The 23,189-nt window shown below is 39.0% G+C and overlaps 1 protein-coding gene across 4 annotated transcripts in view; it reads left to right on the top strand.

Annotated features, from left to right (window-relative positions):
- Nucleotides 1-23,189, top strand: part of DENND2B (DENN domain containing 2B) — a 220,676-nt gene that overhangs the window by 15,830 nt on the left and 181,657 nt on the right. Inside the window, exons 1-2 of one of the 4 annotated variants that reach the window (XM_049890315.1) lie at nucleotides 21,458-21,483; nucleotides 21,710-21,829. The exons of 2 other annotated variants lie outside the window; for them this stretch is intronic. The gene's annotated coding sequence lies outside the window, so the exon portion shown is untranslated. Of the gene's footprint in view, nucleotides 1-21,457; nucleotides 21,484-21,709; nucleotides 21,830-21,858; nucleotides 22,027-23,189 lie in introns of those variants that run through there. One more of the 4 variants, XM_049890319.1, reaches the window with a different exon arrangement.

The raw sequence follows: 23,189 nt of genomic DNA, 5'->3' as shown, positions 1-23,189 counted from the left end.
TTCTTAATAGATTTTATTATGCCAGTTGACTTAGATGTCCCCAGAAATCGTGGTCCCCAAACCCCAGCCCCTGCTACACTGGTCTTCGAAGCATTTAGTTTATTCAAGAAACTTCTTTGCTTTTGGTTTAGTCCAGTTGTGCTGACCTTCCCTGTATTGTGTGTTGTCTTTCCGTTCACCTAAAGTAGTTCTTATCTACCATCTAATTAGTGAATACCCCTCTCCCACCCTCCCTCCTGCCCTCCTGTCATAGCCACAAAAGAATGTTTTCTTCTCTGTTTAAACTGTTTTTCGAGTTCTTATAATAGTGGTCTCATACAATATTTGTCCTTTTGCAACTGACTAATGTCACTCAGAATAATGCCTTCCAGATTCCTTCATGTTATGACATGTTTCATGGATTCATCATTGTTCTTTATCAATGCATAGTATTCCATTGTGTGAATATACCATTATTTATTTATCCATTCATCCATTTGTGGGCACCTTAGTTGCTTCCATCTTTTTGCTTTTGTAAACAGTGCTGCAGTGAACATGGGTGTGCATGTATCTGTTCGTATAAAGGCTCTTATTTCTCTAGGATGTATTCCAAGGAGTGGGATTGCTGAATTGTATGGTAGTTCTATTTCTAGTTTTTCAAGGAAGCACCAAATCAATTTCCAAAGTGGTTGTACCATTTTACATTCCCACCAGCAGTCTGTAAGTGTTCCAGTCTCTCTGTGGCCTCTTCAACATTTATTATTTTGTGTTTTTTGGATTAATGCCAGCCTTGTTAGAGTGAAATGGAATCTCATTGTAGTTTTGATTTACAAGTCTCTAATGGCTAATAGAGACGGCACTGGGTCTCTTGACGGCACTGGGGTTTTTTTTTTTTTAATGGCTAATGATCATGAGCATTTCCTCATGTATCTGAATGTCTTCTTTAGTGAAGTGCCTGTTCATATCCTTTGCCCATTTTTTAATTGGGTTATTTGTCTTTTTGTAGTTGAGGTTTTGCAGTATTATACAGATTTTAGAGATCAGGTGCTGATCGGAAATGTCATAGCTAAAGACTTTTTCCCAGTCCGTAGGTAATATTTTTACTTTTTTGATGAAGTCTTTGGATGAGTATAGGTGTTTGATTTTTAGGATCTCCCAGTTATCTAGTTTTTCTTCTGCATTGTTAGTAATATTTTGTATACTGTTTATGCCATGTATTAGGGCTCCTGGCGTTGTCACTATTTTTTCTTCATGATCTTTATCGTTTTAGATTTTATATTTAGGTCTTCGATCCATTTTCAGTTAGTTTTCGTGCATGGTGTGAGGTATGGATCTTGTTTCATTTTTTTGCAGATGGATATCCAGTTATGCTAGCACCATTTGTTTAAACAGACTGTCTTTTCCCCACTTAACTGACTTTGGGCCTTTGTCAAATATCAACTGCTCGTATGTGGTTGGATTTATGTCTGGATTCTCAATTCTGTTCCATTGGTCTATGTATCTGTTGTACCAGTACCAGGCTGTTTTGACTACTATGGCAGTATAATAGGTTCTAAAATCTGGTAGAGTGAGGCTTCCCACTTTGTTCTTCTTTTTCGGTAATGCTTTACTTGTCCGGGGCCTCTTTCCCTTCCCTATGAAGTTGGTGATTTGTTTCTCCATCTCATTAAAAGATGTTGTTGGAATTTGGATCAGAATTTCATTGTATCTATAGATGGCTTTTGGTAGTATAGACATTTTTACAATGTTAAGTCTTCCTATCCATGAGCAAGATATGTTTTTCCACTTATGTGGGTCTCTTTTGGTTTCTTGCAGTAGTGTCTTGTAGTTTTCTTTGTATAGGTCTTTTATGCCTCTGGTGAGATTTATTCCTAAGTATTTTATCTTCTTGGGGGCTACTGTAAATGGTATTGACTTGGGGATTTCCTCTTTGATGTTCTTTTTGTTGGTGTAGAGGAATCCAACTGATTTTTGTATGTTTATCTTATATCCTGAAACTTTGCTGAAGTCTTCTATTAGTTTCAGTAGTTTTCTTGAGGATTCTTTAGGGCTTTCTGTATATAAAGTCATGTCATCTGCAAATAGAGACACTTTTACTTCTTCCTTGCCAATCTGGATGCCCTTTATTTCTTTATCTAGCCTAATTGCTCTGGCTAGGACTTCCAGCACAATGTTGACTAAGACTGGTGATAAAGGGCATCCTTGTCTGGTTCCCAATCTCAAGGGGAATGCTTTCAGACTCTCTCCATTTAGGATGATGTTGGCTGTTGGCTTTGTATAAATGCCCTTTATGATGTTGAGGAATTTTCCTTCTGTTCCTGTGTTGCTGAGAGTTTTTATCATGAATAGGTGTTGAAGTTTGTCAAATGCGTTTTCTGCGTTGATTGATAAAATCAAGTGGTTCTCATCTTTTATTTATATGATAAAAAAAAAATTTTATTTATTTATTTTTACATTAATTGTTTTTCTAATGTTGAACCATCCCTGCATACCTGATATGAATCCCACTTGGTCATGGTGGATTATTTTTTGATATGTTGTTGAATTCTATTGGCTAGAATTTTGTTGAGGATTTTTGCATCCAAGTTCATTCGGGATATAGATCTGCAATTTTCTTTGTTTGTGGTGTCTTTACCTGGTTTTGGTATCAAGGATATGCTGTCTTCCTGGAATGAGTTTGGGACTATTCCGTTCTTTTCTATGCTCTGAAATACGTTTAGTAGTAGTGGTGTTAACTCTTCTCTGAAAGTTTGGTAGAACTCTGCAGTGAAGCCATCCGGGACAGGGCTTTTTTTTTTTTGTTGGGAGTTTTTTTTATTACCTTTTGAATCTCTTCTTTTGTAATGGGTTTATTTAGTTGTTCTACCTCTGTTTGTGTTAGTTTAGGTAGGTAGTGCGTTTCTAGAAATTCATCTATTTCTTCTAGGTTTTCAAATTTGTTAGACTACAATTTTTCATAGTAATCTGATATGATTCTTTTAATTTCAGTTGGATCTGTTGTAATATCACCCATCTTATTTTTTATTCAGGTTATTTGCTTCCTCTCCTGTTTTTCTTTTGTCAGTGTGGCCAGTGGTTTATCAAGTTCATTAATTTTTTCAAAGAATCAGCTTTGGGTCTTGTTAACTCTTTCAATTGTTTTTCTGGTCTCTATTTTTACCTTTTTTTATTTCATTTAATTCTGCTCTAATTTTTATTATTTGTTTTTTCTGGTGCCTGAGGGATTCTTTTGTTGCTCTTTTTCTATTTGTTCAAGTTCTGGGGATAATTGGCCCTTTCTTTTTGTATATGTGCATTTATTGATATAAAATTGACCTCTGAGCACTGCTTTTGCTGTGACCCAATGGTTCTGATAGGAAGTGTTCTCATTGGATTCTATGAATTTCTTTATTCCATCCTTCATGTCTTCTATAACCTAGTCGTTTTTGAGTAGGGTATCGTTCAGTTTCCATTTGATTTCTTTTTCCTGCTTATTCTGTTATTGAGTTCTACTTTTTATGGCCTTATGGTCAGAGAAGATGCTTTGTAATATTTTGATGCTTTGGATTCTGCTAATGCCAGCCCTTGTTTTAAGGTAATATATTAAAGCAACTCTGGATTCTGATTCTCCCCTTCACCCTCAGGAGTGGTCATTGCTGTTGTTTGTTTAGTGACTTGCCTGTACTAATTCTGCTGTGTGGGGCCACAAATACCGCTGCTCAGTTTTTTTATTTTTAAACCTGGTTAACTCAGGGTTGCCCCTAGGTCAGCATAGTTTAGTGGTCAACTGATCATTAGTGAGAGTTTGTGCTTAAACATCTTGAGCTAGTAGGATTTTCACCCTTGGTTGATGGATCTGTGTATAGGTTGGGGAATACATTCAAAGTTTAGTCAAGACTGCCCTGGCTTTTATTTTCTGTGAGTTTAAGGCCTCACATTCAACCAGGAATAAGTAGATATCTAGAGTCCTCTCTGGTCTCTCTTGAGCATGTGCGTGACATTGTACATTCATGCAGCCTTCTAGACCACAAAGGATATGTGGGAGCTTATCAAGGCCCACTACGGCTGCATTATTCCCTGGTTCTCCCTGTTAAATTTCTAGCTGGTCTGTTGCTTGCCCAACTAGTATTGCAGCCTCAAGCAACTGTGATGTTGACCTTGTCTGATTGTCTGACACCAAGATCATTTGTTTTTGACAATGCCCTGTACACCAAATCAAGCCAGCTTCTTCTGACAGCAGAGCCATTAGTTTTCATGACTTTCCCTGTCCTGGTAAAGGTACCACATTGATCTAAGAAGGGGACTCAAGGGTGGGAGCAGTCCCAGATGCCATAATTCCTACTGTTCTTACTTAGTTTCAGTAGTTTTTCTCAAATGCTTCTCAATTTGCTGTGTGCCTCTGGTCAATTTCCAGAGTTCTGAAATGGTGGTTTTGACAATTTTGTACAGCTTTTTGGGTAGATAATTTCTTTCCTCTGCCATCTGGAAGTGTCTCATATGTAGAGTTTTAACATCCTAAAAATTGATGCAATATTTCTGATGGATCCAGCAGCTTTTTATTAATATATTGATCTTTCTGTTCCCTTCCAATTTTGTATCTCTCTCAACCTTTTTTAACATAACTTTTAACTCGCTTAAACTTCACTTTTATACCTTCCTTTAGAATGAAACTTATTTATTCCGCCCATTGACATTTATTTGTTCACGGGTCATTTATTAGCCTCTGCTCCCTTCCAGGTATTATGGTAGGTGTTGGAATATATTTCCACTCCAGAAAGCTCTAACAGGTGGGATGGGAAGCCAGAGTTCCAGCGTTAGTACTGTACAAGTTCTAGAGAACACTCTTAACTTCAGTTACCTATCCTGGTCTGTCCTAAATTTACCTAATTAAATTTATAGTTGTACCCCATTTTGACAAGTGTGAGTTACTGGGTGATTGTATTATTTAAAACATACTATTCACATTCAGATATTTATATCCCTCAGTTTTGTGACTCTTTAGTTGCCCACTACCCCACCACATATTGTAAAAGAACATAAAAGGGCTTCCACACAAACTTTCCTTATTTTTTACCTGGGGCCCAATAGTAATTAAGCCAATGATGTCCTGTTTTTTGGGGGGAAGGGGCCGATTGGGTGCCTATTGGAAGTAATAGCTGCTGGTCATGGAACATGGGGAGGGACCCTGAAGTTGAGGTGGCTTAAATTGTAACTTGGGGTACTGTGACTATAGAGGTGAAGTGTTTTCAATAGAGAGGCATGCCACCTATCCTATTTACTTCGTTCCTTGGATCAGGAACATTTTGTTTCCCTTCATGAACTGGGCAAGATTGGGCGTGAGGTGAGGGGGGCAGAGGATGTTTTTAGTGTGAGAAAGGAGGGGGAGAAGATGGGTGGTTGGGATTGGAGTGTGTAGTACAGATGGCTGTTGGAGAGAGAAAAGAGGAGGAAAAAGGCTGACTAAGCCTTATGCAAGATTTTTTCTGGTTGACAGTAAGGGTTCTGAGTTGATGCCTAGATCCTCATCATCCTTTTTCTAGTTAAAGAAAGTTAAAGTGAGGTGAAGTAGAAGGATTTTAGTAAATATTGTAGTAGGCTTTCCAGCTCTATTTTTTGATACACTGTTAAGGACAGAAGGAAATACACTAAAAAATATTTCAGACTAATCGGTTCTAGGTCAGATGCTCAGACTAACTTAATCTCTGACTACAACCAGGTTACTTAATCTGCTTCATTTGAGTACTTCCCAAATGAGACGTTAGGACAAAAATTAAGGCAATGGATAGAAAATATTTTGAAGATTAATTGCTATATAAATGCAAGAAAATATTACCACTGTATAATAATGCTAAAATACTAAGAGCTGCTGCTAAATGAAAAATTCTGATAAGAAACGATAAAGCCTCACCAAAATCTACATGAAAATTTGTGGAAAGATAAGTTGATTTAACAAAATTTAACAAGCACGTATTGGGTACAGGCTTGTTGAACAGTGAAGTTCATGTGTGTTAAAAGTGAAAGACAAACAGACCTCTTACTTGTCACAGATTCTGTAAGTACCTTCATTTTTAAAATTCTCAGTGTCCTTTTTCTGCTTAATGTGTTTATGATGCTAGTTAAACTCAGTTTGTTTGCTTTGTTAGAAACCAAGGGAGAAGGTTTTTCCCCCTTAAAAAAGATGATAGTCTATTTATCTGGGCCCTCCAAAAGCATTTCCTGCCAGGCAGTTGACATGTAGCCTTGGCACAATTTCAGGAAACTATTTGCTTCTGTTTACCGTTTCCAGATACAGCATCTCCTAGGAATCGAGATGAGGAATCTCCTTTAGTGCTGTTTTAAATTTTAGAAGCATATGTTATGTAATACTTTAGAGTCAACTCTTTCATACTAAAGCAATGAAAATTCTTGTATCTTTAAATTAAAATTAAAATGCATCTGTTTTCGTAGAAAAATTAAAGCCCTAAAATATGGTAGTCCAATAAACTATACTCAGAATATTCCTTTCCCCTTAGATTGTTCAGATAAGTATAAAGTATCTTTGAAGGCACCCTGGAGGCACAGTTGTTAAGAGCTATGGCTGCCAACTGAAAAGTCGACAGTTCAGATCCATCAGCCACTCCTTGAAAACCCTATGGGGCAGTTCTGCTGTGTCCTATAGGGTTGCTATGAGTCTGAATTGACTAAACAGCAACAGGAAAAATATCTTTTGAGAGAATATGCTACAATGTACTAATTTAAAGATAAGAAACTTAAGGTATAGGAAGTATAATAACTTGATCTACATACTGCAGTTAATTATGAGCAAATTTAGGTCCTCTCTGCATAGTTTAAACTGAAGAAAATTGAAACAAGTCCATGAGAGCCAAAGTACGACTTTGAGTATATCCCACCTGAATTTAGAGAACATCTCAAGAATAGATTTGATGCATTGAACACTGATGACCGAAGACCAGATGAGTTGTGAAATGACATCAAGGACCTCATACATGAAGAAAGCAAAAGGTCCTTAAAAAGACAGGAAAGAAGAAAAAAAAAAAAAGACCAAAATGGATATCAGACGAGACTCTGAAACTTGTTCTTGAACGTAGAGTAGATTAAGTGAAAAGAAGAAATGATGAAGTAAAAGAGCTGAATAGAAGATTTCAAAGGGTGGTTCAAGAAGCCAAAGTAAAATATTGTAATGAAATGTGCAAAGACCTGGAGTTAGAATACGAAAAAGGAAGAAAAGGCTTGGCATTTTTCAAGCTGAGAGAACTGAAGAAAAAATTCAAGCCTCGAGTTGCAATACTGAAGGATTCTATGGGCAAAGTGTTGAACGATGCAGGAAGCTTCAAAAGAAGATGGAAGAAATATGCAGAGTCACTGTACCAAAAAGAATTGGTTAATGTTCATTTATTTAAGGAGGTAGCATAATGATCAAGAACCAATGATAACTGAAGGAAGAAATCCAAGTTGCACTGAAGGCATTGGTGAAAAACAAGGCTCCAGGAATTGACGGAATCCCAGCTGGGATATTTCAACAAACAAATGCAACGTTGGAAGCCCTAACTTGTCTATGCCAAGAAATGTGGAAGATAGCTACCTGGCCAACTGAGTGGAAGAAATCTATATTTATGCCCATTCCAAAGAAAGGTGATCCAACGGAATGCAGAAATTATTGAACAATATCATTTATATCACATGCAAGTAAAATTATGCTGGAGATAATTCAAAAATGGTTGCAGCAGTATATCAGCAGGGAACTTCCAGAAATTCAAGCTGGATTCTGAAGAAGATGTGAAACAAGAGATATCATTGCTGATGTCAGATGGATCTTGGCTGAAAGCAGAGAATACCAGAAAGAATTTTACTGGTGTTTTATTGACTATACATTTGACTGTGTGGATCATAACAAATTATGGATAACATTGCAAAGGATGGGAATTCTAGAACACTTAATTGTGCTCATGTGGAACCTGTACATAGACCAAGAGGCGGTTGTTCGAACAGAATGAGGGGGTGCATGCAGTTTAAAATCAGGGTTCCTTTCACCATACTTATTCAGTTTGTGTGAGTCAGGGTTCCTTTCACCATACTTATTCAGTTTGTGTGCTGAGCAAATAATCTGAGGAGTCAGGGTTCCTTTCACCATACTTGTTCAGTTTGTGTGCTGAGCAAATAACCTGAGGAGGTGGACTGTATGACGGCATCAGGATTGGAGGAAGACTCATTAACAACCTTCAATATGCAGATGACACAACCTTGCTTGCTGAAAGTGAAGAGACCTTGAAGCACTTACCGATGAAGATCGAAGACTACAGCCTTTCAGCATGGATTACACCTTAACATAAAGAAAACAAAAGTCCTTATAACTGGACCAATAAGCAACATCATGATAAACAGAGAAAAGGTTGATGTTGTCAAGGATCTCCCTTACTTTGGACATGTTATCAGGAGGGACCAGTCCCTGGAGAAGGACAGCATGCTTGGTAAAGCATGCTTGAAAAAAGAGGAAGACCCTCAATGCAATAGATTCACATAGTGGCTGCAACAGTGGGCTCAAACATAGCAGCAATTCTGAGGATGACGCAGGACAGGGCAGTGTTTCTTTCCATTGTACATAGGGTTTCTGTGAGTTGGAACTAACTCAACAGCATCTAGCAACAACAGTAACTGCATAGTGTTGTTAAATAAATCGTTTACCACTTAACTCCTTTGTTTTGTCAAAATGAGCTAAAAGTGATTCTGTTGTTCTGGCAAGCACCAGAATTATAGGCAGCAATGAATGGGAAAACAGGACCAAAAACTGTGATGAGACTGAAATGAATGGCATGGGAACAGGTGGCAAGAGTCTAAGTTAGTTTGTGATCTGGCCTGAGCTAGGGGCCTGAAGCCAGATAACTTTTTAGATTGGGAGCATATCTATAACCTAAGATCAAAATGGATCAGAAGCAGATCACCTTAGAATAGTAAGGATCAGGGCTAACAATGGATCAGACAAAGAGTAGAGGAGATTGGCACACAAAAACCAAGAGGACAGGTAGATGAGAAGAGTGTGCAAATATCCACAGTTTGGAGTCTCATAGAATCTGGTTCCTTATCACCTCTGGACAATATAGGTCTTTCACATCCCACCCTCTCTTCCTCTCTTTACAAGGTATCAGATTTGTTGGATGACATGACGTGGCTTTCACACACAAATATTGAAGGCTTATGAGCTGAGATGGTTCCTGCTTCAAGAGAATCAGAAATCAACACAGCTTGCTGAGGACCAAAGAGTTCTGCCTTTGAGGCTAGAATTGTAAGGATAAAAAGATTCAGGAAACCTGGGGTCACCACTGGTGCCACTCACAAAGAGTTATCTTGATCTTGTGAATTGGGATTTTGGTCCCTTCCATGACTTCTTATCTCTGTCTTGAAACCATGTTGACTCCTGGTCTGCTTGGTCCTGTAACCTTGTGATCATTGAGTGACTACCTTAGCCCAATTCTGTGAATCCACCCCACCTTAATTTCCAGGACTTCCAGCTATATATCCTAGAGGAAATTTTTGTTGTTAGGTGCTGTCAAGTCGGTTCTGACACATAGCGACCCTATGAAAAACTGCCCGGTCCTGTGCTATCCTCACAGTTGTTATGGTTGAGCCCATTGTTCCAGCCACTGTGTCGATCCATCTCATTGAGGGACTTCCTCTTTTTTGCTGACCCTGTACTTTACCAAGCATAATGTCCTTCTTGAGGGCCTGGCCCCTCCCGATAACATGTCCAAAGTATGTGAGACACAGTCTCACCATCCTTGCTTCTAAATTATCTAGTGTTATCTAGTGCCAAATAGAGACTAGGAAATCCAAAGAGCCAGGGTGAAACAAGTAGGATGACCGAGACAATTTTTTTTGTTAGTCAGGAAACATCTATTAGTGTCCTTACAGGGCCGGAGCTCATCTTCAGCCTCACTGCATTACCTGTCATTGAGTAAGCCCTTAATAAATATTTTTCAAATATTTAATAACAATGTCTGCAAGTGATGGAAGTAACTGAATGGGAGAAGGAGCAAGAAAGCAACTCTTGACATAGGGACAGAGCTGACTATAGCTATCAGGTATGAGAAAGACGGAACTGTATTTTTGTACAGGAATATCCTAGAAGAAAACTGAGGCACAAAGAAATATTGACCTATCCAAGGCTATAGAATAATTCAGGCAGCCCTGGAAATTAAACCAGGTGTCCTCATTCCTAGATTTATGCTGTATACACTAACACATGGTTTGTAAAGATGCAAAACTTTGCTTAAGCAAGCAAAATTTTTTTGTTAATATAAAGTTTGAGTAAGTGAAATTTTAAAGATGATGGAATCTAATTGATAATTTCCTTACTCTTTAACCTGTAGATAATCTCCCTTTTTAAAGTGCTTATTATGGTAGTGATTATGCAGAGAAAAAGCCTGTGATGAAAATGTAGTATGAAATTGTATTCTTTGTTCAGCAAGTTAAAACAAGCTGGTCTGTAAGCAATTATTATCTTCATCAAAATTCCTAGCTCTAATGTTTTGACTTCCTTGGCCCAGCACGTATGCTTTCTCAAACAATTGGATGGATTTAAAACACTTATGAGATGTTTGTGCTTATATCTTAACATAGCATCAGTTCAACAGGAAAAAAGAAGGAAAAAAAAAAAAGTAAGGTTTGGCATTAGGGCATAGTCTGAAAAAAAAAAAAAATCAAGCTAAAGTAAACAAAGCCCCCACAACAACACTTAAATCCCTGCATACGAATGAACATTCTTTATTCAGCCTTGTAATGCCCTTAGTAGCAGTGCTCTAGTTAGGGTTCAGGAGTGTCTTTGTTTTCATTACTCTTTAAAAACTTAACATTTCCGGAGAAAATTATCAGAGGGTTGGTATGGATCATGCTTCTTGACGGCCCATTACACATCCTTATATGGATGATACATTCTAAAGAAATCTTAGTCTGCCTTTTTTGTCTTGTTTTTGGTTTTCCCAAAAACAACAATTAGAAATTTGCTCTGTATTCTAATGAACCTCTTCAGGTGCCTGCTTGGGTGAGCAGATGGCTTAACACAGAATTAGCTTCTCAAATTGTGAATTCGTACGCATGCAGTGACTATGAAGAATATGCCTTTGGATAAGATGGGGAATGTTTGGTCAAGGAATAATAATCTTTTAAGATTAAAAATATCCACATGTGCATTTTGAAACTTATATAATTTTTTTTGATTGGGCTAGGTTTCTGGTTATAGTCTGCTTATTTAATGATTATGTAGTGGAATATTTATTACATTCAGTTGAATTTACTATAATTAATTCAACAGCTATTTATTGAGTAAGCACCATTTGCTAGACATGGAAGATGGCACTCATGCTGATACAAAGATGAATAGTCCATGCTTTCAAGAGGCACATAATCTAGCAGAGCCAATAGATTGGATCATAGTGAACAAGACTTATGAACAAAAGTAATGGTGTGTGAATTTTGCCTTGGGTGCAAAGAGAGGGAACAATTTATTCTGCCTAAGGGTAGGAAAAAGAGAAGGTTTTAATAAAGAAGTGACATTTGAGATGTGCCTTTAAATGACATATGAGAGATGTTAACTTTCATGGTATTTTCTGAGAATGAGATTAGAGAATAGAATGCCTGAAACCAGCAATGAAATGTAAAGTTTGAGGTGTCTTTGGGATATCCAGGTGCACATATCCAGGAGGCAGCTGGAAATTCAGGTCTAGAACTCACGAGAGAAAGATTGGAGCTAGAAAAAAAAAATTTGGACGTATCAGCATACTTAATTGAAACCATGCCAGTAAATGAGATACCTAGGAGAGGCTGTATGTAGAATAAGGTTAAGAAGAAAATCTTCCAGTTGAAGGATGTGTAGAAGAAAATACAATGATGGACACTGAAAAAGGGTGGTCATAGAGATAAGAGAGGGAATTGATAGTGATGTTGGAATGGTGGAGCATTTCAAAAAAGTGACTCAAAATACTGTACAAAAAGGAGTAATTAGAACAAGAAAGAGCTTTTGAACGGTAATAATATAATAGTTAAAATGAAAAAAAATTGATAGAAGAGCTGGAAGGAAATGTTTAGGAAATTTCCCATAAAGTAGAACAAACAAACAATGACATGGACAATTAGGGGATCAACCTAGGAGGTCTAACATGTAAGTAATAGGAGTTTTAGAAAGTGAAATCAGCGAAAATGCAGGAAAGGAAATTTATCAAAGAAATAATATAGGAACATTTATTGGAACTAAAGGGCATGAGCCTCCAGGTTAAAAGGGCCCATGAAATGTTTAGAACAGTTTCAAAAGGTACCCATACCAAGGCACATCATCATGAAATTTTAGGTAGGGAAGATCTTACAAGCTTCTAGAAATAAAGAAGAGACATTAGATTCTTTAGCTGCAATATTAGAAAGTATATGGCCAGTAGAGCAATGCCTTATAAAATCTGAATAAAAAATATTTTAGCCTAGAATTCTTTACCCAGCCAAACTATCAATCCAGTGGGAGAATAGTATGAAATCATTTTTAGCCCTGCAAACTATAAAAAAATTTCACTCCCATATGCCCTTTCTCGGAAAACTCCTGGAAGAGGTGCTCACAAAAATGAGGGAGTGGGATAAGAAAAAGGAAGATAAAAAATGCAGGAAACAGGAGATCCAACATAGGAGAGGATTGTTGAACAGTATTGAGTATTGGGAGGTTTGCAGTAAAGCCTGTCTGTTTCTTTTGTAACTTGCAGTAGAGTTTCTGAAATGATAAAGGTACTTTTTCTGTCAGTGGCAATACTATTTATCACACATCATTTTTCCTTGAGATGCTATGAAGATCTGTTTTTGTAACACAAACTGAATTATCATCAGCAAAGGAAATATTTCTATATAGTATTAGAATCTCTATGCTGGAAAGCTGGAGCTCTTAACAGTCACATGTAATAAATGATATTTGGCAGTGAAAACTACACACACACACAAAATTCAAAGTGACAGCTTCCAATGTATCTGTAACCTAGACTTTACGAGCACTTAAATATCTTGGCTCTGATTAATTGAGAGTTAACTGATGAGTATCTAGGAGGAAGGAACTAAGGACAGCATGGAATGCTTGTTATCCTAAAGGAAAAAAAAAGGGAAGGAAAGGAGGAAATAAAATAGATCTAAGTGCTAGGAAGAGCTTGCCCTTCAGCAAACTGAGGACAGCTCTGTCCTCATTCTCAGAAATGTGGGGTAGGCTACTACTTAGTAATAGAGCAGATGCGTGCAAACTGCTGTCCCCATCTTACTGAAGTTTCCATTTTCAAAGTCATAATTATGACTGTACAAATGTTAATATGAGTAACCTTTTCATAACTTACTATTTTAACAGAAACTCCCTAAGCAATTATCATTCCATTTGTCAAGAAAATATTTGTTTTATTATAGTGTTTATTTAAGTCCACCAAGCATGTGAATTTGGTCGTTGCCGCTAACCTCTAGTCCAGAATTTCCCAGGCACTTCCTCTACAGATTCTTATTCAGTGTATCTGGAGATATCCCAGACTAGAGCATTTGTATTTTGTAAAGCTCCTCGGGTGATTCTTGTTATGTACCAAAGGCTGAGAACCGCCTTTGGTTCTAATGTATTCTGCACATTGCAGCCAGAGTTATTTTCCTCAAATGCACAGCATGTCACTCTTCTACTAAAAAATATTTATTGGGTCTCTACGCTCTTCAGAATAAAATACAAATTCTTTAAATACTGCTTTCAAGGCCTTCCTAGTCCTGACCCCGTATCAGTCAGGGTAGGCTAAGTTTATGCCACAATAACTACCCCTAGATTTTCAGTGGCTTAATACAACAAAGGTATATTTCTTGCTAATGCAACATGTCCAGCGTGGGTCATTAGGGAAACACTGCTCTACTTAGTTATTCTGGGTCCCAGTCTGCTCCCCTGGCTTACGTGGGTTTGGGTTCATGTGGCAGAGAAGAGAGGCATGGACATCTGTCACCTATTTAGTGCTTTGGCCTGGAAGTGACATGTGTCTCTTAGGCTCACAGCCTGTTGGCTAGAATAGTCATATGGTCCTGCCTAACTGTAAGGTGGCAGGGAAATTTAGACTTCTTTGGAAAGAATATTGGTGAACGGTAATAGTGTCTACCACACAGACCCTAATCTACCTTTTTAGCTTCTCTTACTCTAGTCAGATGAGGACTAGTCACTGTTCTTGCAGCTAGTGTCACACTGTCACAGCTCAGGCAGTTCTTTTGGGTTTGAGTTCTTTCCACTTTTCTATTTATTGAAATTCTAATCGCCATTTAAGGTTCAGTTTAAACTCTTTTACTCAATCCCCAGTAAGAATCATTCTCTACTACTTTTGCAAATTCCCACATTTCCTCCTTTTTATATATTGTATACCATTTATTTCATTGATTACTTGTCTTAATGATTAGTTGTTTATATTTGCCTTCCTCACTAGATTTGAAATTTGCTTCCATGTCTTTTCCCCTCTTGTTCCTCTTGGTGTCAAAACCAGTTTTGGTAGATGTTTAATAAATGCTTGTTGAATGAATAAACAAGTGAATAAATATAGATATAATCATAATTCTTTTTTGTTCTGAGATTTTTTTTTTTACCAGTAATATGGAGAATGAAAAAAAAATACATTCTCACAATTCTGATATTAAGCATCTTTGGTTACAAAATTCAGTGAACTCAGTGACAAGGGTAAATCCATCAGTACAATTTTAGACTTTAATTCCTCCCAATTAAAATTATCTTCAAGTCCCTAAGGGAAAGGAAAAGGACCACTCAGCAAGATAGACAACTGAGGAGACATTCTAGGCTTAGTGAGCCTTTCTGAGCTGACTTCTATCCATCTAAAGAGCACCTGCTATCTTATCACAGCCTCTCCCAAAGCCAGGCTGTCTAGCATCAGTCCAGATTCCCTAGCACTTTCTTTTTACTCCCTTTTATAACAGACTTTTTTCCCTTTACTGTGGTAACTATGTAGGTAAGAAAACATTTGCCGTTTCAACAGTCTTCACGTGTATAATTCAGTGACATTATGTTCGTTATGTTGTTCAGCCATCACCCCTAATAATCTCTTCGAAGGAATAATAAATAGTTTGGTAATAGTAATATAGCCCAAAACAACATTACAGAGTAAAAACAAATAAGTGGATCTAGGCTGACTGAACCTTTTTTGTGAGCTGATTATAGAAAGCGAACTTTGATTTTATGTTTTAGATATTTCATATACTTTAGAAGGGGTGAGTAAAAGGTACTCTGTGGTATTTAAGCAAGGAAATACATTCTACTGTGACAAAGGGGATAAGTGAAGCAGTTCAGTTATTCTTTAAATACTTTAACAAACTAATAACTTACCTTTAGTTTTATAACCTAAATTGTAATACTTAAGAACATGATAATCATTGATATGCAAATGGGATTTATCAGCTTGACAAAATTAATATATACCTTAAAGCATATATTTCTTCCCTTAAGATTTTTATTAAATTTCCTAAGTGGTGAGAAAAAAATGTCTGCTGACTTTGTGGCATGTGTCCATATGCCACACATTTCCTACAGATTTTCATTGTTTGTCAGTCAGCACAGTAACAGAAGGAACTATTCAATGGAGGGATTATTTCAGAAAAAAAAAAATTGGGAAGTTATTTATAAACAGATGTGGTATTTTATAGCCACATCTGCATATTAACCAACATTACGTGGAGAAGCTATTTTATAGGCTAGAGTGGTGGAAAGTAATACTCATAAGCAAACTGCAGGTTGCAGTTCTGCCAGTCCTACCAATTGACTGGGATAAAGCCTGGACCCTTGACCTTGCTCTAGAATGGTGATGCTTGAGTTTTTTGAGATCATGGATCACTTTAAGAATTTGATATAAGCCATGGACTTTTCTTCAAAATGTATATATACATGCAGAAGTAATTGAGCATTCACACTGAACATCTCTGAAAGAATATAAAAGAAATTGCTATGATTGCCTCAAGAGAGGGGACCTGGAGGGCAAGAGTGGTAGGGAAGACTTATTTTCACTGTATATTCTTTTTTATTGATTCTGAAGTTTTTAATCAGGTGTATGTCTTGCCTATATTTAAAAAAAAAAGTTTTTATTTTAAGTCACAATGTAAAAAATGATTTGCATACAATTTTGGGTTCAGTGCTTTCTACTCCCTAACCAAAACCAAACCCTTTGCCGACGAGTCGATTCTAACTCGTAGTGACGAGTTTAGTCAGCTATTTTTGTGGATTATTTTTCACTATAAAAGGTAGCATTGTTTCCAAAGAAATGCAATCGGTAGTGACAGTAACCTGTTAGTGCTGTTAGGTGTGTATGACAAAATATTGCTGATTTCTCAATGATCTTTTTCAGAAATCTTGTTAAAACTTTGTTTAAACCTCATTTGGTAAGAATATATTTTTTTGCTAACATCCAGTTTAGGGATTTTTTTCCTTTCAGAAATAGGCTGTATAGATAGTTGCGTCCAAGCAAGTTGTTTATTGTGAAGGAAAGAACTGTATTATATTTCAGTTCATATAATATCTTGTTTGATTTCTTTGGGAAGCCTGTGTCAGTGTGTGCTGATGGTGGTGGTAGTGGTGGCAGTACTTTCCTCAAAGGGAAAATTGCCCTATATATCGAATTAACAAGTAAAGATCGTAGAGTGAATTTAGTCTAGTGTTTCTTAACCTTGAACATTCTAATTCAGTAGGTCTGGGACTAGAACCCAAGAATCTGCATTTTTGACCAGCTTCTTAGATGATTCTGAAGTACTATCGGGTTTAGGAACCAGTGATCTGGTACACAGCAGTATCTTTCGCTAATTGCAAAAGAATAGTCACGGGGATTGATACTGCTGACTTAGTTGCATCTGTGTAACTATAAGCCCTATTTGCTTTTTAAGACACTTGGAAAATAAAAAGTCAAAGCATCCCTTTGTACTTCTGATGGCTATTTCTGAAGTATGCTGGGCTTCTGGAGATGACAGATCAGAGGCATTTGATGAAAAAAAAAAAGGCCAAAGTTTAAAACGTGTGGGAAAGCCTTGAGAATGAATATGGGGTGCTTTAGAAATGAGGGTCTACTAAAATCTGGGGAGAAAGGAAACTAGGATTGGATTAAATAATACTTGTTGAGGTTACTGATTGGGGTTAATAATTATCTTTAGAAATTGTTTTAGGGCAATTTTAATCTTCAGCATTTAAGTTTATCTGTTTAGGCAAAGCATACTACTTTTATTTAAAAAAAAAAAGAAAAAGATGCATGAGAAAGCATAGCCTAGAAAACATAAAGGTCATCTAGTACCTTTCCCAGTAGCCAGCCTTCGAGAAACCTGGTTCTTTGGATTATGAGGCATAAACAAACTGCCACTGCGCATTTTCGTGACCACATAGAATATTACAAGCAGAGTACTGAGGAGGAAATAACTGCTTTGTGAGTATTAGATCCACAGACCTGAAAGACTGCCTAGAAAATCTTAGCCCCTCCATCCCCTCAAAGAAAACAAAACAACAAAATACGCCAAAACAAAAATCCATGAACCAGAAAACCCAAACAACTCACCCTGCTTACTCACCATGCTTAAGTGCAGAGTTTAAAATAGCAAAAGGAAGTAAAGCCTGTCTTTGTGATGCCAAGTGCTATTTTGGTATATAACAAAATAGTTGAATTATAAATCCCTCAAAGTTAACATATTAAACAGACCCTTAACTCTAAGATGTGTTGCCAGGCAACTGTATGGGTTATTGTATTGTACTTCTCTGTACAGAGAGAACCAAAGCTACTGCTTCTAAAGATTAGGAAACTTTCATTAGACTGACAGAAGACAGTACAGAGGAAATGGCTTGGGGGAGGAGGAGTTGTATGAGAGAGGATGAAAGGAACAGTATTCATACTATCCAAATTAGAGCCAGGATGTTTATACTCAAATCTTGTCTTGGCTCTGTGTTAAGAATACTGAATAATGGGGACATGGGAAAGTGTAACTCTGAAATTAGGCACTAAATATACCAAATTCCTCCGGCAAGCACTTCATATTTGCAACAGTCTCTGCACATTTCTGAATATGTACTGTGATTAAAGTCAAAAGCCAGCTAATGTTAATTACCCCGGCCTCTTTTTTGTTGTTTGTTTCCTTCCTGTAGCTGTTATTTCATTCTGCTGTTCATGGGTCACATGCCCCTACAGGATCATAACCTCACTGGGGGTGTTTTTATTTATCTTTCTTTCATTCAGATGACATATGTTTATTGTGCATCTATTTCTTACTTTTGTAGTCCCTGGATGAAACCTGGGTGGTGTAGTGGTTAAGAGCTATGGCTGCTAACCAAAAGGTTGGCAGTTCAAATCTACCAGCCACTCCTTGGAAACCCTATGGGGCAGTTATACTTTGTCCAATAAGGTTGCTCTGAGTCAGAATCCACTCAACTGCAGTGGGTTTATGGGTTTGGGTGGTGCTAATGGTTAATGCACCAGGCTGCTAACCACAAGGTTGGAGGTTTGAGTCCACCCCGAGGTAGCTCTGAAGAAAGGCCTGGCAATATGCTTCTGAAAAATTAGTCATTGAAAGCCCTGTGGAGCACAGTTCTACTCTGACAGACATGGGGTTGCCATGAGTCAGAATCAATTTGATGGCTTTAAAAAAAAAAAAATTTATGCTGGGCACTGTGCTAGGCACATGGATATAATCATTAGCAAGATAGACCCTCTCCTCATAAAATTTACCATCTCTGTTAATACTGTATGCATAGTTGGCCTTGTTTTTCTGAATTATGAACATTAGGTTAACTCAGATTACGAAATTAGCACTATTTAAAAATAATGCTAGTTAAAGGGTCAGCAAAAAAGAGGAAGACCCTCAATGAGATGGATTGCCACAGAGGCTGCAACAATGGGCTCAAGCATAACATGATTATGAGGACCGCACAGGACTGGGCAGCGTTTCACTCTCTTGTACCTAACAACCACCACAACAAAAACATTTCAGATGTCAATGTCTCTAATAAACCTTTGGCCAGTATTAACCGATTAATATTGACAAAGTGGAGTTTAAATTTAAGATGATATTTAGACTATATTTAGGAAACTTCAGAGATGTTAATATTCTTTCTGAAAGAGCAGCTCTAATGAAGGTTTTTCTTAGGAATTAAAGTTCCTTGTATAACTTGAAATGGAATTGGCAAACAACAACAACAAAAAAAACAGCCATGGCACAGACAGTTAAGCTAGCCAAAGGTTGGCTGTTCAAACCTACCCAGAGGTGCTTCGGAAGACAGGCCTGGCGATCTGCTTCTGAAAAGTCACAGCCTTGAAAACCCTGTGGAGCAGTTCTGCTCTGTACACATGGGGTCATTATTAGTTGGAATCTACTTGAGGCAACTAATAACAAAAAATATTACTTTAGCACTCATAGAGAAGCAGCAGCAGCAGCAGCTGCCAGAGATGAAAACAATTATTGTCCTGGGGCTGAATAGAGAAAATCTTGATGCCTTTTTTTGAGTTGGCTTTCTTATGAGTCGGAATCGAATCGAACGGCACTCGTTTTTTTTTTTTTTCTTTACAGATGCCACTCATAGTAAAAGCAGGATTTCAATAATAGAAGTTCTAATGGTTTTGAAAGTGGAAAACTTAAGAACTTCCTTCCAGAGCTTAGGGAGCAGCAGGTAGGATTTGCCTGGAGCTTCGTTAGGTTCTGTGGCTTGTATTCACTAAGGATTCTCTGTTCCATGTGGAACACAGAACCACCCTAATGTGAGACTGGAGAGGGCTAAGTCCATTGGGAGCACTGGTGCACAATGGGTGAGAGCTTGGCTGCTAACCAAAGGTTAGCCAAAGGCAATCTGAATCCATTGTTTGCTTCTTGGAAACCCTATGAGGCAGTTCTGCTCTGCCCTATAGGGTCTCTATGAGTTGGAATCAAATCGACAGCAATGGGTTTGGTTTGAAGTCCATCCAGATATGGCCCAGGCTTTATGAAGTGTTAAAGCATTTCAGTGAGCTAGAGTAGGAATTTACTGTCAGGTTTTTAATTTGGAGTAAAACTTATTTTGCTTTGCCTAGTTTCAAGTTATTTTCCCGTGTTACCAGTATGCCTCAACAACACCTGAAATCTTAGGTTTTCCTAATCTAGACCGACTGAGTTTGGTAGGAATTGATATATTTTTTACACAGAAACAACTATGACACAGGTATATAAGCCTTTTGCTACAGAGGCAAAACATCCTCTGACACCAATATTATTCAGATGAAGAGTTAATACTAGTAGTTCACGTGTAATACCTTTTTTGGTCAAAGAACAATAGACTTTATCAGTTCGGCTCATGCAACTATTTGCGTTTGATCATGAACAAGTTAAATTATTTCCAGGATGTGTCTTAAATTCCCCATGATTTTTGATGTTTGCCTGCAGCTGAGTAAATACTTCTTTGGGATATGTGACAATTGAGTTGGCTTGTGCTTTGAAATCTGTTCCTTCGAAATGTGACTAGGTTTGTAAAAGTCAGTTCTCATTGCTGCTCAGCACATTTGTGCATTTCACTATCAAGGACTCTAGTGTTTTCTGGGAGAAGTTAGATTACATGGCTTCCTAACATCCTACTGGTGGCACAGCGGTTAAGTGCTCTACTGCTAACCAAAAGGTTGGCGGTTCGAACCCACCAGCTACTCCACAGAAGAAAATGTGGCACCCTCCTTCTGTAAAAATTACGGTCTTGGAAACCTTATGGGGCAGTTCTGCTCAGTCCTGTAGGGTCACCGTGAGTTGGAAGTGACTTGACGACAATGAGTTTGATTTTTTGGTTTATGTATGGGTTTGGCTTTTACGTGATTTGCACTGTTTTCTGAGTGGATTGTCATAGTAGGTTAACAATTTCATTTAGATTTTGGTTAATAAATCACAGATTCTCACTTCTACTATTCCATTGCTTCTTATCAAATGACATCCTTTTCTGGTTTTGCAAGCATTTTTTGTTATTAGTTGTTGTGGAACTGATTATGACTCATGGCAACCTCATGTGTGCAGAGCAGAACTGCTCCATAGGTTTTTCAAGGCTGTGACCTTTTGGAAGCAGATTGTCAGGCCTGTCTTTCTGGGTGCCTCTGGGTGGATTTGAACCGCCAACCTTTGGGCTAGCAGTCCAGCCCATAACCGTTTGCGCCACTCTTTTTCTTTTGGTTCAGACCAGGTACCTTGGAATCCTAGTGGTTTCAAAGTTCCTCTGCTGCTGCAGTACCAAGTGCCGCTTCTTTAAATGCGCTTTTGAGTTTTGCGGGACTCCCCCAGGCAGGGAGCCGGAGAAGGGAAAGAGCTCCTCGGTTTGTTTGAAGGCAGGCCGGCTGCACAGAGCTTTTCCCAGACTCTCCCAGCTCCAGCTTTTCATGCATACCAGCAGAGCCGCTTTTTTCCTCCAGTGATTGAAACCATCTGGACTGTAGGGGGGTCACGTGTGTATGAGAAAATGACATAAAGTTTCAGACCCCCTTGTGCTTTTTTGCTCCAGACCCAGACAATTCTTGGTTGGTTGGTGCCGAGGTGAGGGCAGTCCAGTTTGGGCCAACTCCTCGTCCTGCCCCCCACCCCCTCCTCCCGTATCTCTCCCCACCCCGCGCGATCTCGGAGGAGCTTCCTAGCTCCCTTCAGAACGTCCCAGCCCACCCCTCTGCCAGTCTCAGCTAGCCCACCCTCCGTCTTGGGTGGAGGCAGACCTCCTCCACGCCCCGCTCTGCTCAAATCCTCCCTCCCTCCACTCTCACTCCAGCCCGGCCGCAGCCCCGGCGGCGGATGCTTGGCTGTCGTCAGCCCTCTCCCCTCCAGGCTGCTGGGCTCCGGGCAAGCCCCCATCTGTGTGAAGTGCCCAGTCTGGCTGGGGAGTACAGAGGTAAGTGCATCTGAGCCAGCCGCCCTGGGTTTCCCGCCCGCCAGTGAGGTTGTCTGGTTGTCCTCGCTCTGGGGTGGGTGGCGGGCCGGAGGGGGCGCCGGTTCCTGCTCCGCCGCACCCTGCCCTGCCCTTGCGTCCCAGCTTTTTTCCCTCCCCGGCTATTGACGACTCCTTGCCGCCGCCAGTGTTCCAGCTCTGTGAGTATATGCATCCCGGCACCGAGGCTCTGGGGGACCGCTGAAGGCGCAGAGAAGAGAGGAGCCAGACAAGGCGGCGGGGCAGCTCCACTGGGCTGTGGGGGATTGCCCTCCAGGGCGGTCAAGGCGGGCTCAGCTTTCCGGCTCGGCTGGGGCCGTGCTGTTGGGGGCAGGGAGCGTTGAAAAGAGGTTCTGGGTAAGGGAGAGCTGCTGCTTGCGAGCGGGAGATCAACTGCGGGGCGGCTCTGGGAGTGGGTTTGCGGGCTGCCTTGTCCCCGGGATGCCTCCCAAGCTGCTCTGTAGCAGCTGTCCAGTTCTTACCTGGAGCTGTTGTAGCTTGTATGCAGGCTTCTTAAAGAAAAACGAAGCAAAACACACATTGAAGGATCTCAAACAAAGGAAAATTAACTTACAGTAGTATTAAAGGTGTTTTTTTTTTTTTTTTTTTTTAAGTGACCCGAGGCTGAAGGAACATACTTTGGCCAGCATTTATGGTACCTTATCCAAGAGTTTGGTAACTGAATAGTCAAGAGTTCAAGAGACTTAACGTTTTCAAATATTTCTAAAGAGGGATTGTTGCTTTTTGGGGGGATCTTTATATGAACTGTAATTGTGGTTTGTAATTATTTGTATATGAATAAAGTTACTTCTCTGAGAGAATTTGCCTTAATGCTTAGTTGCCTTAGTCCAACTCCTACTTTTGTCCCTATCCAGGTATTTCTGCTGTTTCGACATCAGGGTCTTGGGAATGGTGAAGAGCTCATTATCCCATCTCCAAGACCGTGTTGGGCTCCCTCTTAGGTGCACACGCTTCATCTGGTCATCTTAGAATAGGGCCACAAGGTTAAAACCCAAGTGACTCCATTGTTATTTGTTTTGTTTTTTTTATCACCATGTAATATTTTCAAAAGGTGAATCCTTTCATTGATGGGATTTTTAAGAAATAGGAGTTTCTGAAGGATGAGAAATAGTCTAGATTACAGAAAGGTACTCAAGAATAGAGACTGACTTGCTCATAGTGTGTCCCCCCATGCTGAATTAGGGACAGCACAAAGCAAGAACTCAAGAAGGGGCCTGCTGAATGCATGAGAGAAGTAAAGGCTTCCTGGACTCCGCAGGCTTGGAAACGAGTTCTCAGGTGCCTAACAAAGTTTTAGGTCTCC

This window comes from Elephas maximus, chromosome 7 (assembly GCF_024166365.1).
Source record: "Elephas maximus indicus isolate mEleMax1 chromosome 7, mEleMax1 primary haplotype, whole genome shotgun sequence".
Classification (NCBI taxonomy): Eukaryota; Metazoa; Chordata; class Mammalia; order Proboscidea; family Elephantidae; genus Elephas; species Elephas maximus.
This window is presented reverse-complemented; position numbering and strand designations above follow the sequence as displayed.